Genomic DNA, 20,364 nt, shown 5'->3' with positions numbered 1-20,364 from the left:
GCCTCCAGTGACCAACATACGCCTCTGAAACAACGCACCTGCAAACCGAAACTGTCAGCACCCTGGTACACACAAGAACTCAACCTCAGCAAAAGAGTCATCAGGAAACTGCATCCGACCTGGCGCTCCTCAAGGAACTCTGAGCAACCCGTTGACAACTAAACAACACAGCCAAGGCCTCCTACTATCGGAATACCATAGCAGAAGCTGACAACAATATCAGAGCCCTCTTCAAAGCCGTCAAGCAGCACGTCAACCCGCTGCCCAACCCCGCCATACCACACTCCATCGAAAAATCCACCACCATCAAGACCTTCTTCATAAACAAAATCAGCAAGATTCACCAGCACATAAACGCCAGCTCTGCATCCAAAGACCCACCTCCCTTCCCTCCTTGTGAAATCCCCACACCTTAGACAACATTCAAGACACTCTCAACAGAGGACCTGGTAGAAACCCTGGCTGCCCTTAAAGCCACATCGTATGCACATGACATCTTCCCAGCATCCATCCTCAAGACCCTCCCCGAAGAAGCTCATGAAGAGAGGGTTCCGAGACAAACCCTCCGCAACCCCAAATTCATGTTGAGACGAAGGGCCAGAAATGCTTGCAGCCACCCATCATATTTCGGACGGATCCCGAGTGCACCAATGATTGACAAGTACACAGAGAGGTATCCTCTCAGCAGCCACACAGACCGAATACAATGCAAATCTTTATATGTGTGGAAGAAGAGCCGGAGATTGTGGACAGAGACGCCTATATGAACAGACTCGACTGAGCACCAAGAAGCCACAGTGCTGACATCACTAGTGACACCACGATGTAGCAGCTTTAGAAATTAAGCACATCCGGAGCCCTGCACTGCATCACACAAACACACACTCGTATACATGAAGAACATGCTTACACAGTATTCTTGTTGTTAAATTGTAAAGCGCTTTGGAGTAAAGCGCTATATAAAAACAATAAATACAAATACAAATATAAATACTGTCAATGCTTTTATTATTTTTGCATTAGCCAAGAGCAGTAATGCAGAACCGGAAGGCACACGAGATCCTGAGCAAGCATGCATATGCTTAACACGAACAACCCTATGGAACTACAGGGATTTATATGGAACTTAATAGGACCAGGTGTGACTAACATATAGAGAACCTAGCATAACATGGACAATGTAGAAACTGCAATATGAAGGTTAGGAAAATTACAGAAGGTCTCGAGTGACTGAGTATGAGACGAGCAAAGCTGATTCAGGCTGCACAGAGAGCAAGACATGCAAAGCAGGCTCACAACCAAGGTCAGAAATGCAAGGTCACATTCCAATCTCCAAACGACAAGGGGACCAGCTGCAGAAAAACATAATAAATCCTCATAATTGCAAGCTGAAGAGCTCGATTTTGTGGTCCCTAAACACATGGTACAGCCAAACAAGACAGTCATCCATGGTGGGAAAGAGGAGCGATCCCAGCAAGCCAGACACAGACTGCAACAAATGTTGCGACGTGAGGAGCATATTCTCATAGGCAAAAGTGGTACACACAAGTTACAATACAGGCACATAATCGTTCACATCACCTTTAAGAGGTGCACCGCGTGCTGAGAACTCAATCGAGTCCCAGGCCTGGGGAGATCAGCTCTAACCAATCACAGTTTAGAAACCCAGGGGTGGATGGCAAAGGGCACAAACCAATGGTAAGGCCAATACTCTGCAACAAAGTAACAGATAGTTTCTTGTGGATGAGACAGGCCGGCCACCTGAGCGAGGACCAGTAGAATAACACCTACCATAGGGTCCCCTATGGGTAATACTACTCTCATTACCCAATCTCTTGTGCTGATAGGTTTTTTGGGGAAGGCCCAAGTGATGACGCCAGAGTCATACAAAACCATGCCACATGCAATGGAAAGGTGAGATGTACCAGAGAATTCCAGTTTTCTTGTATTGATCCCTGTTGGTTTTATATGCAATAAATCACAGTTTGTACTTGCCATTGACTGAGTCCTCCTTTTATTCTGGGGAGGATGTTGGGCCCTTGAAGTCAGCTGACACCCAGCCTCGCTCTGGCATACCTGGGAGGTCCTCCCCAACAATTTGGTAGCAAAGTTGATGATTGGCTGCGCCAGCCCAGCACAAAGCAGTCTCCTCCGCTGTAGAACCTGAGAGGCTGCAGGACCTTCCCATATTTCGAGAAGGACAGGGAATGCGTACCCATGGAAAGGCCATCAGGAGCCAGCTTGGAAATATCCTGCCCGAGGTCAGCGAGGCGTCCAGGCAGACCAGGACGGGGAAGTGGCAGTTTTGAGGAACTGGGCAGCCGAGCAGCGGCAGCAGACCACGGAGTGTACGTATTGACCCAGTCACTAAGCAACCGTGGGTGTGATGGAGGATATTGAGTATTGTGAAGTATTGTTGAGTACTGTAGAGTACTGTAAAAGCATTGTTTAGCATTGTTAAACATAGTAGGGACAAGAGCTGAGGTAGACGTCATTATGTGTGGTTAGGGCACATTCAAGTTTAGAGGGAAACTGTTCTAGTGAACAACCTAGACTATTGACTCGAACGAATGGATGACAGAAGTATGTAAATAGTGGTTTCCTGTGGGTTGGGCGTTTTAGCCCGGATCATAGATGACGGTATCCACGAAAGGTTTGGCAAAGGAGATGACCTAGATTGCGGAAGGGGATCCGACTGGTTAAGTCTTGATTGGAGGCGTATTATTTGCTAGGCGACGCAGCAGGTACAGATCGAACACAAGAGAATATTGGTATACTCTGCTTGGACCACTGTGGGGTCTGTGTTGGGGTTGTATGTATTTTGGGGTAACGGGCTGTAACGTTGTGTTCGTTGTATTTGACTTCTCAGCGCTATGTGGTTAGTGAATTGGTGACGTCACCCGTAGGTTTGTACATAGGACACGGAAAGCACGAGCCGGTGAGAAGCTAGCATTGGAAAACTTGGGATTGGCAGATAAGGTGAACAAGTGGCGGTACGCGGAAGGCGCATGCGCAAGATTGTCGGTGTGCCTGATGGGGCAGCAAGTGTAAAAGGGGCTGTGCGCAGTCCTCATAGTGATTTATAAAGGCATTGTGATTACATTGTGTTCCTTCCTTAACAGCAGACTATTGAAACCCTCAATATGAGGCCAGGTAAATGCAAAAGCGATGTATCAAGGGAAGTGCAGGGGTGACACGCCCCTCCAGCACATGTGTAAGTCACTCCCACCCTATAAAGACAAGATAAGCAAGTATAGCATAGAATGGTCTAAAGGCACAGAGGAGAAGTTAACTAAATCATGGCCACCTTGCAGAAGTTTCTCCAAGCATGTGCAGCAATCACTACTGATGCATATACAGGGTACTTATATGGGGAAGAAGCTAGCAAGCCGCATGGCTATATTTGAGCTTTGGAGAATGTTTGAAGAGGGCGAGGGGGACACAGCGAGGCATCAGTTGATGCTGAGCCAGCAGGAGGTGCAGGGGCCCGCAAGCCTGACCTCCACTACCCCACATGTCCCTCTGAACGTTGTCTTCGACGACACAGACGATGAGCAGGGGATGTATCCTTTATGAGAATTAAGAGCAGCAGAGGGGTATTCAAATCCGACATATAAACCACCATCATATACTAGGGAAGAGGGGCAGAGAGGCGCAGGGCAGCTGGCCACTGTCCGAGAGGCAAGCAGCGAAGCACAGAAGGACGCGAAGGAGGGGCTTAGGGAGCACAGCCACAAACAAGTGGATAGGGGAACATATTCTTATGAAGCTGGAAGGGAAAGGCAGATGGAGAAATAGAGGGGGCAACCAAGGCAATGGAAGGCTTCAGGGGGAGTAGTGAATCTACGGATTGGGCTGAGATAATCGAGAAAATGGACAGAAAGGAGAAGGAAAGAGAAGAGAGGTTAGTGAGAGAGAGGACAGGGAGAGGAGAAGAGAGGAAGAAAAAGCAGGTGCAGAAAGAAAGAGAAGAGAGGATAGAATGGGAGCAGAGAGTGGAGGAGAGAGGAGTGGGAGCAGCGAGACAAGAGGATAAGAGAGCTAGAGGAGATTGAGAGGCAGAGGGAGGCAGCGGAGCAGGAAAAACGCAAGTTGATAGAGAGGGAACAAAGAAAGTTGCAGGTGGAGAGATTGGCGAGCGAACATGCACGCAAGGAGGAGGATGAATGAGCAATAAGGGCTATAAGGACACAATGGACAGTAGAGCAAGGAAATGACAGAGTTGAGGGGGGCGAACAAGCAGAACCAGACAGCACGACCGGACGGGACATGAATACCTTGGAACAGGACAGAGCAGGCCTAGGAGCCTGGGGGGAGGAAGTAGGTATGAATTGACGGACATCGACATCACCATGAAACCCCACATGGACACAACCAAGACAGAGCTTTGTAGCTGACGTTTGTAGTAACATGGGCTTGGGATTTGACAATGAGGGATGAAACAGTGGGGACGAGAGGGTGGATCTACGTAGGCCTCCATCGACGGGGACAGGGACAGATAAGAGGGTGACATGGGAGAGAGGGACCAGTAAAGGGGGAACAGGGGGAGGCAAGTACGAGTACACCCCGCAGTCAGTGGACGAGCTATGTAACATTGAAGACCTAATACCATACGTAGAGAGGCTCAGAGACCTCCCAGGATGAAGGAAGGAGGAGACAGCTGTAGTATGTTCTAGGTTGGAGGGTCCCGGAGGGACCCAACAACGACATCCGAATACCGATAACCGAACCAATAGATATGCAGACTGACATTAGAAATGCAGACAGGCAGGACAGACTGACTAGAAGTGTGAATGGGGAGGTAGAGTTCACACAGATGCCCTTACTGGAAAAGGGACGGGGCGACCTCAGTATATACCATGGAAGCACATTGACAAGGAAAATTGAGATGTAGGTTACCATCATTATCAGCGGGGGCTGCGAAATGTATACATGAGATGGAAAGGATGACAGCAGGCCAGAGGCTAGCAGCGGGGGACGTGAAAGGCCTTTTAGTAGCAATCCTCGGGGATACGGATGACGCATGAAAAAGAGCGGGGTTTTCCGGAGCAACCACATTCCGGCGATCCAGGAGCTTTGGCGTCTTGAAACTCGAGAACCGTGGGACAAAAAAAGCAGTATTTTACCACATATTATGCCTGGGGTTACCAGAACCCGCTCAAAAACAGTTAAGGAAGTTGGTAGGCATGGAAGCAAAATCTTGGCCAGAAATGCAACTTACGATTGTTCATCAATGTAGGCTATTGCAAGTAAAGCTAAAGAAGAAAGCACACAAAAGAAAGTTAGAGGAAGCAAAACTAGTGCAGAAAAAACAATCGAAGTACACCATGGAAGGGGCAGTGCTGACAAGCACGAGCGCACAGTGGGCATAGCAGCAGCAGAACGCACAGCCGCCCGCGGGGGGAGGATTCAAGGGGCGGGGAAACATGCAGCAAGGGTTCTGAGGAAGAGAGAGGCCATCGAGAGGACGCAAATACGGACTGCAGATACCTCACAACCAAGGGGGATTTCCAGGAGGGTTTTGAGGATATGGGCCGCAGGTCCAGCAGGGCCCAGGGGATTATGCGCAGGGTTTCCAAGGGCAAGGTAGAGAGCCACCACAGTGTTGGACGTGCAGGCAGATAGGACACATTTTAAGAGCTTGTAGAAGCATGGGGATGCAGGAGACTTGGGGAGCACAGTACCAGCAGACCTATCAGGGGGACCAGGATGACTATTACATGCAAGACCAACCCCAACAATAGCAAGTATACAGAGCACACACCAGTAGGCACCACAGATGCAAGCAGCCATACCACAGATGTAAGCACCTGTATCACAGTATTTGCAAGCACCAAAGATCCGAGGCAAAACACAGCAGTTGCCACAGATACAGGACAACACATAGCAAAACGATGGCACAGTGTCATACATGGATTTCATAGCAACGGTCCCCATTAGAAAACTGGGAGGGGTCACCATGCTGGGGAGCAACCCCTTTTCAGGGCACAGGATGTCCTTATACCCTCAATAAAACAGCCCACAAACGGACTTGATGTGTTCCATCCTGTCAATCACACCCAACCCTGCGGAGGAACAACCCATAGGGGTGGCGATAGGTGACAACATTTCTTTCTTTCTTGTAGACACATGGGCGACTAGGTCCTGCATTCGAGAAGGAGCATTTAGATTGTCAGGCGATGCCATAAATACTCAAGGATTCTCTAGGGCTCAGGAAGTGGTTCCTTTCACAGACGGTATTTCTCTTTCAGTATGGGAACATGACTGATCTCTGCCGTTACTTTACTCTCGACAGACACCTGTAAATATATTGGGATTAGACATTATAAGCAGACTAAACATGACAATTTCATTCACAGACAAGGGGATAGTGTGCTCCACACCAGGAATACACATGCTCAATGTGAGAGAGATCGTTCAAGCCTATTGTGGACAGAAGGTACAGAGGGTGTTGCCAGTGGACGAGGAGCTGTTCCAGTATGGGACTGAGATTGCTATTGCATGGCCCCCAGGGATTTCAGGGAAGATGTGGCGTGTCCCAAATGATTATCTCTTTAGACCAGAGATACCATTGGATGAGGCAGAAGGGACAATAGTTCCAATAGAACTAGAGGCAGTGGTTGTGAGAGACAAGTGGATAGCAGTCCATGGGATGGACGACACAGGACAACCATGGTGAGCAGTGATTTTGGTGGCAGAAGGGTGCAGGCTAACTACAGTAACAGACGAAGAGTTATTCAGGGACGAAAGGTCAGAGGCCGAGATGGTGTTCAAGATGAGTGTGACTTATTGGTTGAGAATACACTACAGAGATGTACCACAGAGGATGGCAATGGCGCTGGAAGCACCACCATCCTTATGCAAAGAGGATCTGGCCAAGGTGCCCAGCATCCTATGGACCACAAGTCCCTATGATGTGGAGCTTCTAAAAGGAATAGGGGGAGTGAAGATAAAGCTGAAGCCAGGAGCAATCTTACCCAGAGTCAAACAGTATCCACTCTCAAAAGAAGATGAGGGCATTTATGAAACAATTGCAGCACTGGTGGAGCGAGGCATTCTAGTACCATCAGAATACCCATGCAACACAGCGGTGTACCTAGTTAAAAAATTAAAAGGGGGGTTCCAAGATGGCAGCTGGTAAGGAGTAGACGTGCCGGCCGTGCCCTGATTAACGGGCGAAAATATAGCAAGCCACCACCTCGCTGTATCCTGACAACCCGTGAAGGGACGTGGCGGAATTCCAGGCTCCCATCGAGGGAGCTACGAGAAGCGGAAGAGAAGAAGAGCGCCGCCAAGCAGAGTGGATTTCCCGGGCCGGAGCGGATCGGGGAGAAGGCGTGAGGCTGCCCTAGAGCAGAGCGAGGCCTGGACAGAGGAGGAGGGGCCTGGCAGCCCCCTGGTACCGGGCGCCCGGCTGTAGGTACCGCTTGGCTGCAGGTGCCGAGTCTTGGTGCCCGCGTGGTAGCAGTGTTCGGCGGCTGGTGAGTGGCGTGCTGAGGGCGGCGTGGCCCTGCGCTGCCGGGCGGCTGCCTGCCTGCACAGGTGAAGGAGCAGAAACCGAAGCGACGGCTCTGGTGGATTTCGTGCGGTGGCCCGAGGGCCAGGAAGAGGGGCGCTGCGGTGCAGAACACTGCAGTGAGTTGGGGAAGTGAAGGAAGGAGTGGGCGGCGGGAGTTGTTTCTGCTGCTCCCGTGGCCGTGGGGGTCCAGGCGGAGGAGAGAGCAAGAATCCGGAGGAAGCTGGGTCCCACAAGGAGGCTCCTAAGTAAATGGTGCCCCTTAAGCCTCTCATACTGCCCTATCAAGTATATCTTCCGGCCTGAGGATCGCTGCTGTCTCCATAGGTATGTAATTTACCATTACCTGAAGAGTTACGTCCTGTTGGGATAAAAGCTGTGACAACATGATTGAAGACTATATTTGACCACCCCACCAGCAAATAATCCCCCTTTCTCCCGGTGGTGACTCTCCAGCGGCTACAGTGCTGAGGCCCTAATCGGGGCGCCTCTGGGGAATAGCTGGCTCGCTGAGTATTCAGAGTGGCTTCAGAGGAGGCTGGAGGGAAAGGGAAGTCCACAGCGTTGTACTGGTCTGCGGGCGGCATTGCGCAAGAAGATTGCCCTCTGGGGAACTAATTGGTGGGGGTGTGACCCCAGCAGGAGGCGAGGGAGCTAAGGAAAGAGGAGTCGGATACCCCGCAGCTAAAACTGGACTGCACTGATGGCCAGTCGAAACAAAGGGAAAAGTGGAAAGGCATCCCAGCGCCCACGGGACTCTCAAAGCATCCTCCATTCTCTGTGGCCCGTACAGGATATGGGTGAAGGCTCGGAGAACGGCAATGAGGGTTTGGAGGAGAGGAGTACGGCGGAGGGGACGCGAGAGCTGACCCAGGTCAATAGACAGGACTTTTGGGCGGAAATCCAGACGCTCCATACCAATTTGGCTAAGACATTTCAAGAGCAGTTTCAGCTTATACGGGCTGATCTAAATGAAGCTCTTGGGGAGATTAAGCGGGATATGAGGCAACTGGGCGAACAAACTGATCTCCTAGAAAGGGGTCTCCAGGAAGTTGAAAAGGAAACTACAGCAAATAGTGAGGCCTTGGAGCGCCTTGATGTTGCGACCCAGAACCTGGAGATTCAGATGGAAGACATTGAAAACAGGTCCCGGAGGATCAACATAAAGGTGAAGCAGCTGCCGGAACCAGTCTCGGACAAGGATCTGAAACAGGAAATTCAGGGTATCTTCGTGGATATCTTGGGGGAGGCGGGCCCGGACAGCATTGAATTGGACCGCGTCCATAGGGTTGGTAGGCTTACTAAAGGGCCTGCCCCGAGACCGAGGGACGTTCTCGCTGCCTTTACCAGATATGCTCAGAAGGAAGCGGTGCTCCAGTCTGCGAGGAAAAAGGAACCAATAGTGTTTAAAGGCCAACAAATAGCTCTATATCAAGACCTGGCTAATATTACCTTGATAAAGAGGAGAAAGATGGCGCCCGTGTTGAAGGTTTTAAATGAGCGTGGAATACGCTACATGTGGATATTTCCATTTGGTCTAGTATTCGACTGGGAAGGTTCTCAAAAACGGATAACGTCAGTCCAGGAGGGGGATAATATGTTGCGGATTGATCTGGATGAGGGTCCCTTGGGCAGTGGGGTGGGGGGCATAGGCAACAGGCCAAGAGAGAGGCCGTGGGAGTGGTCCACGATGGGGGACAAAAGGCGGAGGGGTCCGAGGGGGAATGGCAGTTCGCCGAGGGAGGGTGGAGGGGCCGGTGCGGAGGGTAGAATAGGCGGCAAGGGGAGCGTCTGAATTGGATTTTGATGTGCAAGGGGTGGTGGACCCTTAAGGGTGGCAGAGGAGCTTGGGGATAGGGAGTGCAACATATTGGGATCAGTAAAGGCGATGAGGCCCTGTGGGGGGGGGAGTGGAGGGGGCAGTTGCAGAGGGGGGTTGACAAGTTGGGCGAGCAGGGGGGGGGAGGGGTTGGTCTCACCCTAAATTGGGGATGCAGGGTGGGGAAGGGAGGGAGGGAGGGCTTGGGAGTGGGTTGTAGAACCTAAGTGGCTAACTCCAGTCTTATGGCTTACGGGATTGGGAGCAGGAAGTAAAGGAGAAGTGGGGGATCACAACACTCCCCGGTGGGGGGAGGGGGTAGAAGGCAGGATGGACCCGGTGGGAGGGGACAGGGGGCGACAATGAGGAGCATACTGCATACCAGTTCGGGCTCTCAAATGGCTAACAGATAAGGTTAGGGGGCTGAACTCCTCTCTTAAGCAGTCTAAATTGGAGCAATTCACCAGATCCCACAAGCCAAGGTGTTTTGGCGTTACAGGAAACCCACTTACTGCAAAGGGATCAGTGTCGCCTGCGGCTGAAAGGTTTCTCGCAAATACTGTTCGCATCGCGCCCTACTAAAAGAGGGTGAGTGGCATTGGTGTTTGGGAGGGGGATGGACATCCGAGTTACTGACACTCTTCGGGACAAGAGTGGGAGATTTATCATGGTACTGGGAGAGTACATGGGATCACACTACACAATAGCTTCGGTGTATGGCCCGAACGCGGGCCAAGATCAGTTCTTGCGGGAGGTTCTGGGAACCCTGCAGGAGTTTGCAAGGGGGCAGGTGATATTGATGGGGGACTTGAATCTGGCATGGGATAGAAGGAGTGACCGCATGCAGCAGGAGGGGGGTAGTGGGGGTGCGGTAGCCTCGCCTCAGTTGAAGGAACGGTGGGAGGAAGCAGGCTTGCGAGATGTGTGGAGGGCGCTAAGGGGAGGAGAGGAGAGGTTCACATTTCTCTCAGATGTTCATAGATCTCAGTCAAGAATTGACTATGTTTGGGTGTCTGCAAGCCTGGTTGGAGGGGTGGACTCAATAGAGGTAGGCCCCATGGGGATAGTGGACCATAAGGTGGTTCAGATGAGGCTTCGGCTGGGGGGACTCAGATCCGGGGTGTGGGGCTGGAAATTTCCTGAGGGATCAGGTTATGTGGGAGGAAATAGAAGGTAAGGTCCGAGATTACTTCTAGCGGAATAACAGCGTGGACACGAGCCTCGAGATCAGGTGGGATGCTTTTAAAGCTACCTTGAGGGGAGAATTAATCGCCCTACAAGCGGACAGAAATAGGCAACTAAGGAGGCTCGAAGCACAGTTGGAAAGTGAAGTGGAGGCCGCAAGGGTACGGGTGGGGGAGAACCCCACTAGAAAAATTTACAAGGAGTATAGGGCAGCCGAGGGCCAGTTGAGGATCTTAAGGACTAAAAGGGCGGAGGCGGCTTTGCTTAGGGTCAGGCTGAAATTTTATGGAAAAGCCAATAAGGCTGACTCACTCCTGGCGCGCCTACTGAGAGGGGATAGGGAACGCAATGTCATTGTGGCCATGAGGAGTAAGAAGGGTGAAAGATTTACTCGGACAGAAGAGATAAAGGGGAGGCTAGCAGAGTTTTATGAAGAATTATATTCCTCACAGTGGGCCACAGAGGGAGTTTCATGGGGCCATACCCCTCCCACGGTTATCTAGGGACGAGGGGATAGAGCTAGGTCAAGTTATTACAGAAGACGAAGTAAGGGCAACCATAGCGGCTCTCCCCCTTGGTAAAGCCCCGGGTCCAGATGGCTACCCAGCATCCTTTTATAAACTTTTCTCTCATCTCTTAGTTCCACACTTAACACAATTATTTAATTCCTTTAGGTCCAGAGGCAGTATCACCCCCTTGATGGAAGAGGCGAAAATAACACTCATACACAAGGCAGGCAAGGACCCCGAGGAGTGCATGTCGTACCGGCCCATTGCCCTCATAAACAGAGGCGAAAATCTATACTAAAATATTGGCTAATAGGCTGGAGAGGTATTTACCCTCGTTGATTCACCAGGACCAGACAGGGTTTGTGGCAGGGAGGAAGACGGCTGATAATATTAGACGGGTGGCCCACGTAGTCGAGAAAGCACAGAAGACGACCACTCCGGCGGTCCTCTTAGCGCTCGACGCTGAAAAAGCGGTTGACCGGGTGGAGTGGTCGTTCCTTTTCCAAGTCATGGAGAGGATGGGTCTCGGATCAGAGTTCATTAGAATGGTCGAGGCAAATTATAAGAACCCCAAGTTGAGGATCCTGGTTAATGGAGAAACATCAAACCCAATTAGGCTCAGGCGAGGGACGAAACAGGGGTGCCCCTTGTCCCCCCTGCTCTATGCAATATATTTGGAACCCCTTTTATTGGCTATAAGGGAGTCGGACAGGATCCGGGGCATACCATTTAGAGGAGGCCAGCACAAAGTTGCATCATTTGTGGATGACATGTCCTCATGTTGAGGCAGCCGAAGGAGTCCATCAAGGCTGTTAGGGAGAATTCTCTCTTTAGGCTGAATTTCCTAACCTAGTGAGTCCCCCCAGCAGCTTTGCTGGATTTCTGGAGTTCGTTTTTTTTCTCCTGCCAAGAATGAGACTCTTTTTCTCCCACTCTTGGACATGATTTATGGTGTTCCTTTGACTGGTAATGTGTTTTATGGCTTATGGGGTCCTTTACTCCTTAGGGTCTCATGTGTTTTTACTATGTGTGTTACACAGCACCCTCCGTGCAGTAACACAGGGGTGTCATAGTGACACCCCACCATAGACTCCATACCCGGGGACTGACTACTGTCTCCCAGGGCATGTAAAGTCACCATTGGCTTTACTAGTCCCAAATTATTAACAGAAACTAGTACAAACCATCATATTGTGGACGTACTGGTCTGGGCAATTCGATTGCCCCCGGGGTCTGTTAGTCGAGGGGGCACGTCTCCGTCCCCCCTGATCGAGTTTTGGCTGTTGGCAGTGGAAACTACTTTTTATATTCGACCGCAAATATTTTCCTATGGGATTTTCCCATTGTTCGAGGCTACCAACTTTAATTATTTAATTCTCATAGCCTCGAACAAACCGCCGGTTTATTTAAATAATATTAATTTGCCTGTTGGTATTTTTTGCCAGGACTCGATTCTAAAATGGCATTTGTGTTCTCTTCTGTGACTCCAACCCAAGTCGAGCCCTTTGTTCCACTTTTTGGCGGGCTTCTCCACAGAAGCCTCCAAAAGTGGTGCCACTCTGTCTGGGTAAAACAGGGGGTGTGAGAGGGGGTTTAGGCACCCTCGACTGAGTTACCTTGGTAACTGAAGTCGCTCTCTTGTTTGATTGGCCCAAGTGGTGAGCCGGCCAGCTCACCACTTCGCATGTTTGATTGACAGCTAGGCTGAGTGAATGGGGGTGTGCTGCATAAAAGCAGGGCTTTGGGGACTGGACCTTGAGAAGTCGCCACAGGACCTGAGAATCCGACGAGGGAAAAGCTGAGCCAATCTACCACGGCCACACCACTGGTGGAGCCCTGCGGAACCAACTCACCACTTCCCGACGACAGAGAAGATCTCCCGACTGGAGAGGCTTCTTCCCCTGACTGGTGGGCACAACCAGTTTTACCTTCTTTCTTCGCACCCCAGACCGGTTTGTGGTCGAACTGCCCGTGCCAAGTACCCCGGCGGCCAGATAGCCACTCACCACTGAACCGCGAATCAACGGACCGCTCCTTGTAGCTGAGAAACTCCACGGCTGGTCTCTTCCCTGGCAGTGTAACGGACTCCTGTCTTCCTCCACGACGAGATCCTCTCTTCCCCGGACGAAGCACCTACTTGCATCCACTGCCAGGAACAACTGCCCCCGCTGGAGTATTCTCACCACTTAAGGTACCGTGTCCGCCAGGCCTCCCTTTCTAAAGATTGCGACAAGGTAATAATAACCCCTTAAGATTCTAGACTGGGCTGGCCGCCTTGACCCTCTAACTGGTCCCTTTCTTTTGTCCAACTCCTTTTTATTTTTGAACCGCTACAAGACTTTTGTGCGCTGCAACCGTGTGACCTAGGACACATTTCATTTGATCCTCTTAAAGTGGATCCGGCCTATTGAACTCTAACTTCACGGTTTTACTTTGCCTTCCTCTCTTGTTATGTTCTTGTAAAAGTGTTGGGATCTGTTTCACTTATTCTCTGTTTTTCTCTCCCTTTTTAAAACAAACTATTAGAGTGCCATCTACGTTAAGCGCTCACCGCTGTCTGAAAATAAGTGGGGCTTTACTTAAGACTTGTCTAATATTCTTTTAAGGGAGTGTATATCTTTTAGTGACCGTGTTTTTGAATTGCTTACTATTAGTGCCTGTGTGTTTTTCTAGATGTGGTTTTAAATAAATAATTATATCTCTTTTACATCAAGCCCTGGTCAGTGTTTACTTGTTCTATTGTGTTCTCTTGACCTATTGTGAATACTCTGTATACTGCCTAACTCTTCTTGAGGGAAGTCTGACTGCTCAGCCACAGCTACCAAGTGAATCTGTGTGGTACAGACTGCTACCAAGTGGGTTTACTGCCAAACACCTGTAGTCTTAAATCTTTTGCCGTGGTCCCAGAGGGAACTGCACAGGTTTCTGCCTAACAAAGGCGAGCATAGAAGTGCTGACCAAATTCGGGGAAGTATCGGGTTTGCGGGTCAACTGGAGGAAATCTGAGTTGATGAATCTATCCTTAGAGGAGAACGAGGCTCAGGAGCTAAGGGCGCTTTCCCCGTTCAAATGGAGTCCGGGCGGGATATGATACTTGGGGATTCGGATAACCCCCTCCCTGGGCGGGTGGCATGGTGTGAATTACTCCCCTATGCTAAAGGTGGTTAAGAAGGATTTGAGGCGGTGGAGTGCCCTTAGGATCTCCTGGCTAGGGAGAACGGAAGTTGTTTAAATGGTGATTCTACTAAGCATACTTTATCTTTTCCAGGCGATGCCGCTGTCCATCCCGGAGGGCTTTTTTAGGGAATTGGATCGAGTGGTCAAAGAGTTCATCTGGGAGGGCAAGAGGCCGCGTTTGTCATGGCGCCTCCTCATGGCGTCCAAGGGGCATGGGGGCTTGGGTTTAGCGGATTTTAGGTGATATCATGAAGCTGCGCTCCTCCGAGTGATTAGGGAGTGGTTTGCGGTTGAATATGAGAAGCACTGGGTAAAAATGGACAGAGCAGTCGCGCAACACCACCTGGGAGATGTATTATGGCTTCCACTGAGGCTGCGACCGCGGCATATCTATCTGAGTGATATTACAAAGGGAATGGTGGCCACCTGGGATAGGGCAGTGGAGAGACAAGGGATTTCATCTTTTCCATCCCCTTTCACGCCTATCTTCAACAATGGGGATTTTACGCCGGGGCTGGAGAGGGGGCATTCCGAGCATGGGAGGGCGGGGGATGTAGGACGCTGAGAGATATGTTCTGCAATCAAAAGGTAAAAACCTTTCAGGAATGTAAGCAGGAATTTGGGGTTGGTGAGGAGGAGAGGCACAGATACTTTCAAATTAGACACTGGGTCATGTCGGCAGAGGTTAGGAGGGCTGCCACACACGATCTAACACAATTCGAACGGTTCCTCCTGACCCATGATGGCTCTAGGGGTCTGATTTCGGATTTATACAAACTTTTAGAGAGCACCGGCCCGGTGGTTACATGGCCATACATGAGAGCTTGGGAGCAACAGATGGGGGCGGAAATGGAAAGAGAAGACTGGGAAAGGCTATGGAAGGCAATTCCTAAGGTGGCCAAAGCGACCCAACTGCAGGAAGCATGCTATAAGGAACAAGTTACTTACCTGTAACTGTTGTTCTCCAGCATGGGTCTGGCATGGATTCACATGCTCATGAATATTCCCCGTCGTCAGGCCGGGAATCCTCAGTATAGAAAAAATCAGCATCAGTTTCGTTTCTGATCTGTCTTTCTTAGTAGTAACCAATCACTGGTCTCTGGGTCATACTGCCCCCAGCCAATGACTGCCCTCTCCCTAAGCCCCGCCTCCGGCAGCCATCCTCAGATTTGGTAGCACGTAAAGTGGCAGTATGACCAAGTGAAGAGCCGCAGAGGGGTAGGTAGGCGGGAGGGTTCGCATGTGAATCCATGCAAGACCCATGCTGGAGAACAACAGTTACAGGTAAGTAACTTGTTCCTTCTCCAGCATGGGGTCTGGCATGGATTCACATGTTCATGAATAAGAGAATACATAGCAGTACACACATGCACAACCACGGGAGGTGGCAACAGGCTCAACATTAAGCAATACAACAACTCAACATTAAGCAACTCTTACCTCCTCACCATGCTCACCTTAGGCGAACAGGTTGCGCAGCACTGCTTGGCCGACCCTGGACTCCTCCCTGGAGTCCCGATCGACGCAGTAGAATCTAGTGAAGGTGTGCGTCGACCTCCACGTCGCAGCCCTGCAGATGTCCAGCAGGGACACACCAGACAGGAACGCCGTGGTAGCAGCGATCGCTCTGGTCGAATGGGCTCTCGGACGGCCGGGCAGCTGTCGGTTTGCCAACCGGTGACGGTGCATGATGGAGCCGGAGAGCCATCTGGAAATGGAAGTCTTCGAGAGAGCCTTCCCTTGATTCACAGTCCCAAAGTTCACAAACAGTTGTGACGTCTTCGGAAACTCTTCGTGCGGTCCACGTAGAACTTCAGCGCTCTAGCTACATCCAGCGAGTGCAAAGTCCTCTCAGCCGGAGACGAAGGCGATGGGAAGAAAACTGGCAACACCAAGGGCTCGTTGAGGTGGAAGTCCGACGGCACCTTGGGCATAAAGGATGGGTGTGTCCTCAGCACCACCCTCGTGTTATGAAAAGTCAAGTATGGAGGCTTGCAAGATAGGGCCTGGATCTCTCCCACTCATCGTGCGGAGGTGATGGCCACGAGGAAAGCTGTCTTCCACGACAGGAACTTCAAAGGCGCTGAATACATAGGCTCAAATGGGGCCCCCATGAGCTTGATCAGCACCACATTAAGCTCCCACGCCGGGGCAGAAGCCTTCACCGGCGGGAATTATCGGAATAGTCCCTTCATGAATTCTTTCACAAGGCGATGAGACCACAAGGACGCCCGTCCCGTCGTCGTGGTATATCGGGAGATTGCCGGCAGATCTATTTTGATGGAGGCGTGAGCCAGTCCAGCTTTGTCCAGCGACAGTAGGTACGGCAGTACTTGAGGGGCCGTAATCCGCAGAGGGTTAATCTTCTGTGCACGGCACCAGACAGAGAACCTCTTTCATTTATGTCCGTAGCACTTGAGAGTTGAGGACGCCCTGGCCTTTGCAAGAACCTCTCTGCTGTCGGCCGGGATGTCGTACCCTCCAAACTCTAGTGCTGCAGGAGCCAGGCCTGCAAGTTCAGCAACTCCGGGTTGTGGTGAAGAATGGCGCCTCCTTCTCTGGAGAGAAGGTCTGCGTCTGTCGGCAGCTTGACTGGTGGGGACGTTGACAAATCCAGAAAGTCCGGGAACCAGATCTGCCTTGGCCACGCCGGTGCGATGAGGATCATCTTGCACTGGGACCTCTTGAGCTGGTTGATGAGCCGGAGCAGCAACGGCAGCGGAGGGAACGCATAAAGAAATAGGCCGTCCCAGGGGAACGAGATAGCATCGCCCATGCTCCTCGGCTGGGGGAATCTGCTGGCGAACCTCCGGCAGTTGGAATTCGTCGCCGTCGCGAAGAGATCGATTTGGGGTTCGCCCCATCGTCGGAAGAGTCGATCCACTTGATCCTGGTGTAGTTCCCACTCGTGGCACGAGCGCAGCTCCCTGCTGAGTGAGTCGGCGATCGTGTTTTTTATTCCTGCCAGATGAAGGGGCACCAGAAACATCCCTTGGGCGACGGCCCAATGCCACAGATCCTGGGCTTCCTTGGATAGGGCCGGGGACCTGGTTCCGCCCTGCTTCCGCATGTAGAACATCGTGGTGGTGTTGTCGGTGAAGATCCTCACCACCTTGCCCTTGAGGGACGGAAGAAAGGACCTGAGGGCCCAGAACACCGCGCGGAGCTCCAAGATGTTGATGTGGAGAGACTTCTCCTCCGGGAGCCAAAGGCCTCTTGCGTGAAGATCTCCGGAGTGTGCTCCCCAACCTTCCAGGGAGGCGTCCGTCGTCACCGTCACCTGGTGAGCTGGGGTCTGAAAGTCTGTGCCCGCCGACAGATGGGCGCGGGTACTCAACCACCGGACCGCCTGACGGAAAGTCTCGTTGAGAGGGATCCTGTCCTCGAAGCTGCCAGTCGACTGGATCCAGCGGGCGTCGAGGAACTCCTGTAAGGGTCTCATCCGAAGCCTGCAAAGACGCACCAGATAAATGCAGGAGGACATCATCCCGAGGAGGGACTTGATAGATCTTACCCTGGCCAAGTCTGTGGCCAGCAGACGCTGCACTTTGCCCAGAATGGTCCTGGTCCTTTCCTCCCAAGGGTGAGGCCAGCCGCGCCACTGTGTCGAGCTTGGCTCCCAGAAACAGGGTGACTTGCGACGGAACCAGGTAGGATTTCGGAAAGTTGATGGAGAATCCCAGGTCTGTGAGCAGCTGGACAGTCTTCGCAGTGTGCTCCACGGCGAGCTCCCTTGTCCTTGCCCGGATGAGCCAGTCGTCCAGGTAGGGGTAGACGTGGATCCCCTGTAGGTGCAGCCGCGCCGCCACCGGTGCGAGGCACTTGGTGAACACCCTGGGTGCCGACTTCAATCCGAACGGGAGGGCCTTGAACTGGTAGTGCCGCCCTTGGACCACGAACCTGAGGAACCTTCGGTGTCTTTTTAGAATGGGGATGTGGAAGTACGCATCCTCCAAGTCCAACGACAACAGGAAATCGCCCTCCTCTAGCTGTCCCAGCACATGCTGGAGGGTGACCATACGGAACTTCTGTGCCTTGATGTACTTGTTCAATCATCGTAGGTCCAAGTTCCTTTTAGCCTCGCGCCGTTGGTATAGGAACCCTTCTTTCTTCTTTTCTTCTGGGCAGAGCTGGAAACGCTCGGATGCCCTGGAAATCATGGCATGAAAGGATCCAATCTCGTCGGGCGGGGACGCCCGAGCAGGGGGCGACGGGGGAAACGTCCCGTCGTCGCCTCCGTCGTCATCTGTACCTGTCGTAGCCGTGTCTGTGCCTGTATCATCCTCGTAGGTAGTAGACCGGGGGAAGGCAGAGCAGGCCGCAGAGGTGGGAGAGGTGGTGTAGGATGCGTCCTCCTCCTCTTATGCGGTGGACTCTCCTAAGGTCCTGGCTCCGGTTCCCCCGTCGGGTCTGGCTCAGGTACCTCCGTCGGGGGAAAGGGCAACCTTGTCCTTATCTCCGAGCATAAGGACTGAATCGCTGACAAAATGGCCGCAGAGGTGTCTTGAGGAGCCTTGTCGGCGACACCGTCGCTCTCGTCGTGGCCCTCGTCGGGATCCCTCCCGATGGGCTGGGCCTCTTCCACGACTTCGATGAGCTCTTCTTCAGAGGTCGTGTCCATATCCACGATGGCCACCAGCCCCTCCCCCACCTTTTCCAACGAGGACTTCGTGGGGGTCTTCTCAATGGGCTTGAAAGACAACTCCCTCCGCGGTGGCAGGGAGACTCTGGGTCCTGAGGGCGCCTCCACTGGTGTAGCCTCCACAGGCTGAGCCAGGGCCGCGGCGACATCCTCAATCGAGGTTTTAGCAGGGTGAATTAAGGCCATCGTCACCTTCTGGACGCCTGGGGCCTTCACCTTGGGGGGAGGGTCCGAGCCTCGCTCCCCCTCTGCCGGAATCTTCGAGATCGACCGGGGCCTCTCCAGAAGCTTCGCCGGGTTCTCGGACTTCCTCTTACCCGAGCCAGAGAGTTGGCTCGTGGTTGATGGCGCCGGGGAGGATGCGCCCTGCCTGGCAGCCAAGGAGCCCGACCGTTCGGCGCTCCCGGTGCCCGCCGACTCGCGGTGCTTAGCCTTTTGTTGGGCCCCCGTCGCCGTGGCACCCTCACAGGACTTAGAAGACCGCTCGGACTTCTTTTTCTTCTTCTCGCCTGACGGGCTCTTCCCTTCCAGCCAGTTCCGAGACGGAGGTGGCGATCCTTCATGGTCCGCTCCGACATGTTCCCACAAAACGCACAGTCCTTCTCCTTGTGCGTCTTGTCCTCATGGAGACAGTAGAGGCATAATGAATGCTCGTCCTCCTTGAAAACATTCTGAAGCTGGCATACAGGGCAGGTCCTGAACAGCTTCCCGGGAGTCGAGCTTTCTTTCTCCTGGGCCATGTCCGGGGTAGGTCTCGGAACTTCTAGAATCCTCCAAAAGCGTAACTCGACGAAATCTTCACCGTTGAGGGGCGTAGAAAACTCAGAAACGGATCCCCGTTGATCGGATGTAGAAACGGTGGAGCTTGAGGCTCCATTTAACCGAAAAATGAGAAAAACCTTCTGGAAAAGTGCGAAAACGCAGCAAAAGCTCGAGAGCTACAGCACGAGGACTCCCAACACTTGAGCGTGCAGTAAAAATCTGAGGATGGCTGCCAGAGGCGGGGCTTAGGGACAGGGCAGTCATTGGCTGGGGGCAGTATGACCCAGAGACCAGTGATTGGTTACTACTAAGAAAGACAGATCAGAAACAAAACTGATACTGATTTTTTTCTATACCGAGGATTCCCGGCCTGACGACGGGGAATATTCATGAGCATGTGAATCCATGCCAGACCGCATGCTGGAGAAGTATATCTTTGGCTGGCAGTATACCCCGGCCATATTGCATACAATGTACCCAGCAACTTCAGGGGACTGTTGGAGAGGCTGTGGGGAGGTGGGCATAGCTACTCGGGTATGGTGGGATTGCCCACGTATTACACCCTTTTGGCGCGAAGTTTCTGGTGCCCAGTCTCAGGCCTTAGGGTTGGGGGGTAGCCAGGATCCTAGGGAGATCTTGTTGGGAAAGAGAGTGGCAGGAGGGGAAGGGAGTATTAGAGGAAGCTGCAAGGCGAAAACAGTCTTCATCTTGGCAGCAATGGGGCTAATCAAACAAAATTGGAAGAGCCCAACGA

The 20,364-nt window shown here is 52.1% G+C and overlaps 1 protein-coding gene across 16 annotated transcripts in view; it reads right to left on the bottom strand.

The window, feature by feature from the left end:
• The window catches only part of INPP4A (inositol polyphosphate-4-phosphatase type I A), a 2,396,889-nt gene that overhangs the window by 264,149 nt on the left and 2,112,376 nt on the right, over positions 1–20,364 (bottom strand). The window lies entirely within an intron of this gene.

The sequence above is a fragment of the Ambystoma mexicanum genome, chromosome 7p (genome assembly GCF_040938575.1).
Source record: "Ambystoma mexicanum isolate Mex_15411 chromosome 7p, UKY_AmexF1_1, whole genome shotgun sequence".
Taxonomy (NCBI): domain Eukaryota; kingdom Metazoa; phylum Chordata; class Amphibia; order Caudata; family Ambystomatidae; genus Ambystoma; species Ambystoma mexicanum.
Note: the sequence above shows the minus strand (reverse complement) of the source record. Positions and strands in the feature narration are given on the sequence as shown.